The sequence below is a fragment of the Octopus sinensis genome, linkage group LG7 (genome assembly GCF_006345805.1).
Source record: "Octopus sinensis linkage group LG7, ASM634580v1, whole genome shotgun sequence".
NCBI classification, from domain to species: Eukaryota; Metazoa; Mollusca; class Cephalopoda; order Octopoda; family Octopodidae; genus Octopus; species Octopus sinensis.
The window spans coordinates 19,352,175-19,358,521 of record NC_043003.1 but is presented as its reverse complement, the minus strand read 5'-3'; positions in this window follow the sequence as shown (position 1 = coordinate 19,358,521).

The window sequence follows — 6,347 nt, the reverse complement described above, 5'->3', positions numbered from 1 at the left end:
GGTATATATATATATATTTGTTTATATATATATTGTGTATATATACAAAATATATACATTTTATTTATTATTTTGCACATTACTTAATCAATGTTATATTTTTTATCTTATAGTTAATCTTTCTATAATATGTAATTTTTCTAAATGGTATAATTTAATTTTTCATTATTGAATCGATAAAAGGTAGTTTTTTTTAAATTTATATAAATATATATATTTTGTGAAATTTGATTTAGTATTTCTAAATTGAATTTTTCCCTATAAGTTTGGAATAATATTCCCTCATATTATTATTATTATTATATTATTATTATATATATATATATATATATATATATATATATGTACACACACATGCATACATATATATATATTTACATGTATATGTAAATTCTTAATCCATAATCATCTGATTATCTTTCTGAAGAGTCAAAGGCAGAAAAAAGAAATGAAATATATTTTGTCAAACTAACAATTATGGATTAAATATTTATTCCTCCCAGACTCAGCTTTTGAGTTCTTTATTCTAAGTGGTTGGACACAGCTTCTTTGGACTCATCATCTGCTGGAATAAATGTATATGTATTTTTGTTTATTTGAAGTTGAGGCTTCACCCAATTCCAACTCTGAGTTTCTCATTTACATCTGTAATACTGACACAGAAATGAGAAACTCAGAGTAGCAATAGAACGAAGCCTTTGTTATGAATATATAAATAAATTCTACAAGATGTATTAAGTACTTTTCATTGCATTTGTGAATCCAAGATGTGTGTGTGTGCGTGTGTGTGGCTAATAGCAAGGGATTATCAATAAGGGATTATCCAGGTAAAATACTTCATAAGCTCTGTGTTGGCACACCAGGCTAATGATATTGTTTAGATTAGTGAAGAACTCCTAGTATTCTTATGGTTATTGTTCATCACAATTCTATACTGTAAATCCATGGTTGGGCTCCAGTCAAACTGGTTTTTACAGAGTGATATATAAGGCAATGTATAAATAATGGTCGTTAAATGTATTTCCTTTATTAGAACAAATTGGCTTACAGCTGTACCCAGTAGTCATTACAAATAAATTACCGATAGATTTACTCAGTCATCTATTGATAAATTTTTCTCAACTGATCATTAGACCAACTGAGTAAACCTATCAATAACATACCTATAATGACTATTGGAAACGGCTGTAAGCCAAATTTGTTCTAATAAAGGAAAAATATGTAATGACCATCATTTATAATTTGTCTTATGTTACATACATACATACATCATACATCATACATACATACATACATACATGTGGAGGCGCAATGGCCCAGTGGTTAGGGCAGTGGACTCGCGGTTTCGATTCCCAGACCGGGCGTTGTGTGTGTTTATTGAGTGAAAACAACTAAAAGCTCCACGAGGCTCCGGCAGGGGTTGGTGATCCCTGCTGTACTCTTTCACCACTCTTTCTCTCACTCTTCTGTTGGCCTGCTTGCTTAGCCAGCGAGGTGGCATCATTCAAAGGCTAAAACAATGCGAACGCATTGTGGCCAGTGATGTGTAGCAACATCTAATGGTCTGGTCGGTCACGTGATCACGTGATATATATATGTTGGTCAAAATAGGAAAAATAGAACTCAAAATATGAGTATATGTATATTTTTATTATTAGCAAAAGCTATTGAATGATTCAAGGTCCAAGCGTTTGATAAGTGCCAGTGCACGAAACTCTTGAACCTTGCGTCACTCTTTTGCTACTGCTAACTGTATGTATATATATATATATATATCATCATTATCATCATTTAACGTCCATTATCCATGCTGGCATGGGTTGGATGGTTTGACTGGGTTGGCAAGCTGGGAGGCTGTACCAGACCCCAGTCTGATTTGGCATGGTTTTCTACTGCTGGATGCCCTTCCTTACACCAACCACTCCGAGAGTGTAATGGATGCTTTTTAGTGCCACCAGCACAGGTACCATTTGCATGCTACAGGCATGGGTGCCAATTTGTGTGGCACTAGTATCTACCATGACTGCAATTTTGCTCGGCTTGATGGGTCTTCTTCTCAAGCATGACATAATGCCAAAGGTCTTGGTTATTGGCTCTGTGAGGCCCAACACTTGAAAGGGACTCAGTCACTTTGCTTCCGTCAGACCCAACGCTATTCTTTTATCTTTTATCTTTGACTTGTTCCAATCTCTAGACTGACGCCATGCCAAGGCACTGCTTTAAGAAACTTTAGTCGAATAAATTGAACTCAGTACCTGTTTTTAATGCGTGGTACTTACTCTATCAATCTCTTCGGCCGAACCGCCAAGTCATGGGAGACGTAAACAAACCAACGCTGGTTGTCAAGCAGTGGTGGTGGTGGTGGTGAGGGGGCAAACACAGATAAACACATACATATTTATAGGATGGGCTTCTTTCTGTTTCCGTCAACCAAATCCACTCTCAAGGCTTCGATCAGCCTGAGGCTACAGTGGAAGACACTTGCTCAAAGGTGACTCACAGTGGTTTAGGAAGCAAACATCTTACCACACAGCCATGTGTCTCTATAACTAGGACATTGTATTTTTGGGAAGAAACTGGAGCAACGATAGCAACAGTGAAAGTCCCAGACAATTCAATCTTCACAAAAACTTGACTCTACTTTCAGTTTAGAGTCATGCTATCAGTAAATGCTCAGTCGTTACCATTAAAAGTGCTTTATATAATTACATTCACCGTAGCATTATTATAAACTTGAAGTTGTACTCCAGAGCATACATGAAAAAAAAAATCGATTAGTAATATACTGGAACTCTGTAAATAATGATGATTGCTCCAGTTGAGCCAATCAATGGAACAGCTTGCTCATGAAATTAATGTGTAAGTGACAGGCATGAGCACCCTTAACATAGTTCTCAGGGCGATCCAGCTTGACATAGAATGCAACAAGGCTGAATTACAGGTATGATTCAGTTTTGCTGGCTGAGTAGACTGGAGCAACAAGTAATAAAGTGTCTTGCTTAAGGACATAACATGCCACCGAGAATTGAACTCATGCTCTTGAGCCGAACACCTAACAACTAAGCCATGCACATTCTGGAAAGCACCATATAGTGGATGAGAAGATAAAATGAAGGAATGCAACGGTATTTATCCATTTCTAGTTTTAAAAATACAACCAGTGCCGGTGGCACATAAAGAAAACCATCCGTACGTGGCCGTAGCCAGTACCGCATTGACTGGCCTCCGTGCTGGTGGCACGTAACAAACACCATCCAATCGTGGCTGTGCCAGCCTCGCCTGGCACCTGTGTCGGTGGCACATAAAAAGCACCCACTACACTCACGGAGTGGTTGGTGTTAGGAAGGGCATCCAGCTGTAGAAACACTGCCAGATCTGACTGGCCTGGTGCAGCCTTCGGGCTTCCCAGACCCCAGTTGAACCGTCCAACCCATGCTAGCATGGAAAGCGGATGTTAAACGATGATGATGAACAGATTTAAATAAATTGTGTTAATTTGCGTTTGAGAACACAACATCTACTCGTGGGTCAGTAGGAATATATCGCCTCCAAACCAATTAGAGAAGCGTAAATATTCCAAGACATTCTTTTTCCATTCTTCTTAAGCTTAACCCTTTAACATTTAAACTGGTCATATCCAGCCCAAATATTCAACCTGTTTCATGTTCAAACCCTTTAGCATTTCGACCAACCAAATCCATCCAAAATATTCTGCCTCTTACACTTACTCTACCATGTCATTCTAAAAATAAACAATCACATTATAGAAATCTTGTAACTATGAGAATTCTCAAAGCATGATGAATTCTGTGGGATGACATCAGCAGCTGGGGAACTGACTGGAATTTGGGGCTGCCCGAAAGAGGAAGGGGCAGGAGTGATGCACACGCAGGCAGGGCAGCATTGGGCCTTTTTTTCCATCGAGGTAGGCGAGTTAGTCGGATGTGTGAGCTCGTAGCTAAGGTAGGGGAAAAGCAGCTGCTATTTCTAGTGTTTGGGTCGGGCTGCGTGGAAGGGTGCATTACCACTGCAGAGGTCTCCGTCGACGAAGAGAAGGTAGGTGTCCTTATTTCAAATTTCACTCATACACCACAAATTCAAAACAATGTGAATAAATAAGCATCAAAATTCACAAAGTAAAATGAATGCTAAAGGGTTAAATACTATAGAAAGACATTTTGAAAATGCCTGTAGCTTCTCACTTTGCCCTAATTGATTGACTTAGTGATTGAATAGACTAAACGTGATAACTGTTTGATCTCAAATGAAGCATAGAAAAGCATTACATTTAAAAGTAGAAGCAATTTAGCCCCTCTCACAAAAATCCTCTGTCAATCGGATTAATTTTGTTCAACTACTATAACAAAAGTTTTGTTGGTCAAAAGTGACAAATCATAAGGTAAACACCATGATTTACTTTCTTTTTGATATCTAATGTGCAAAAAGAATACAGTGTTACATTTTTTTCATTGTTATCATTAATCCTTGTTGATTTACTGAGGCTATCTTCTGTTTTATTGAAATTGACTTTCGATTCCTTCTATACATAAACATGTGCAGGATTTATTTTTTAAGTATATTTTGAGCTTTCAAAATATTAGTCCAACTGATTGAAATATTTGTTATAGAAGAACTTTAAGTAGTTCCCCCACCCACCCCCAAAAAATAAATAAAATTGAAGAGTAACAATTATAAATGATGGCAGACCAATGTCAAAATAACTAATTTGTGAAGTTCCAACAAAAAATGTTTTAGACATTTTCAGATTAATCTATATGAAAGAAAAGATGGTTAACTGGAAGTGCTAAGCTAAATAAGTTAGTTAGTTAGTTAGTTAGTTAATTTGGCTCAAAAGCAAATAGCAAGGCCATGTAGGGGGACATGGAGTTAAGTACAGGGTGGTGTTCATGTAAAGAGTTCAGGCCACTTGAGGTCAAGGGAGGCTTTGAACAAAGCAGTCGTTGGCATCTTCACCATCTCGTCTGGCAGCTTGTTCCACGGATCCGCAACCCGGACGGAGAAAGCTCCTCTCCTTCGATTGAGATGAAATCGTCGCAGGTAAAGCTTTTCGGAATGACCCCGCAGCCGACGCTCTGGAGCAGGAGTGAAGAACAGCTCTTTCGAGAGGTTACACTTTCCGCTTATGATGTTGTGGGCGAGAATGAGATCACCACGGCGGCGGCGTTTTTCAAGAGAATAAAGGTCGAGCGTCCTCAGCCTTTCTTCATAGGACAAATTTTTGAGACTATGAACTATGCGGGTAGCCAGCTTCTGGACTCTTTCGAGATGCTGTATGTCTTTGAGGAGATAAGGAGAAGAGGCTTGAATCCCGTACTCCAATATGGGTCTCACCAGCGTGACATAGAGTGGTAGGAATATGGCTGCTGTGAGCATTCCGAACGACCGTCGAATCAAGAACAGAATTCCGCGTGCTTTGTTGGCAGCATGGACGCACTGGGCCGAAGGCGAAAAGGAGGAATCCACCAAGATACCCAGGTCCTTTACCTGATCGGTCCTCTCCAGCAGCAGACGACCCGGATCAAAATCAAGTTGAGTTGCAGGAGGAGAGCCAACAGGCAGATGACAGCACTTTGACACGTTCAGACACAGGTCCCATTCGTTAGACCACCTCCAAATTTGGTGGAGGCATCGACGAAGATCCTCTATATCACCGCGAGGAGCGACCAGTTTGATATCATCGGCAAATAGAAGGGTGTGTTGCGTGAGGTCGTCGGGCAAGTCATTTATGAAGACTAAGAACAATAAGGGCCCAAGCACTGAACCTTGAGGCACGCCACTGCTCGCACTGGAGACGTCGGACCGCGAACCATTAACTTGGACTTGGAAGGAGCGATCTGAGAGGAAGGCGCCAACCCATCATACAATATCCGGATGGAAACTATATGCTTGAAGCTTGATAAGTAATAGGTGGTGGTTTACCGAGTCAAAAGCTTTGGCAAAGTCCAATAAAATGATGCCAACAGCATCACTATCATCGAGGATGCGCGTCACCAATTCTTCCATTACCAGTAAGTTGGTCAAGCATGATAAGTTGTTTTGTTGGTCATGTTTGTTATTTAGTTTAGAAAAAAAAAAACTTTGGAGTGATAAAGATTATGATCTACATATGACCATGCTAAAACATGAACTTCTTGATAGATCTTAAAACATTTGGGAATATTTGCATAAACTTACTATTTGATGCACTTAAAAGACAGAGCACACAGCAGCATAATGTAGAAGTGAAATGAAACAGCTATTCTATGATGATTGATGCAGTTATTTTTTAGGTCACCAAGAATTATCATTTCAGGATCGTTTTGAATCTGAAGAATCCAATAATTGTA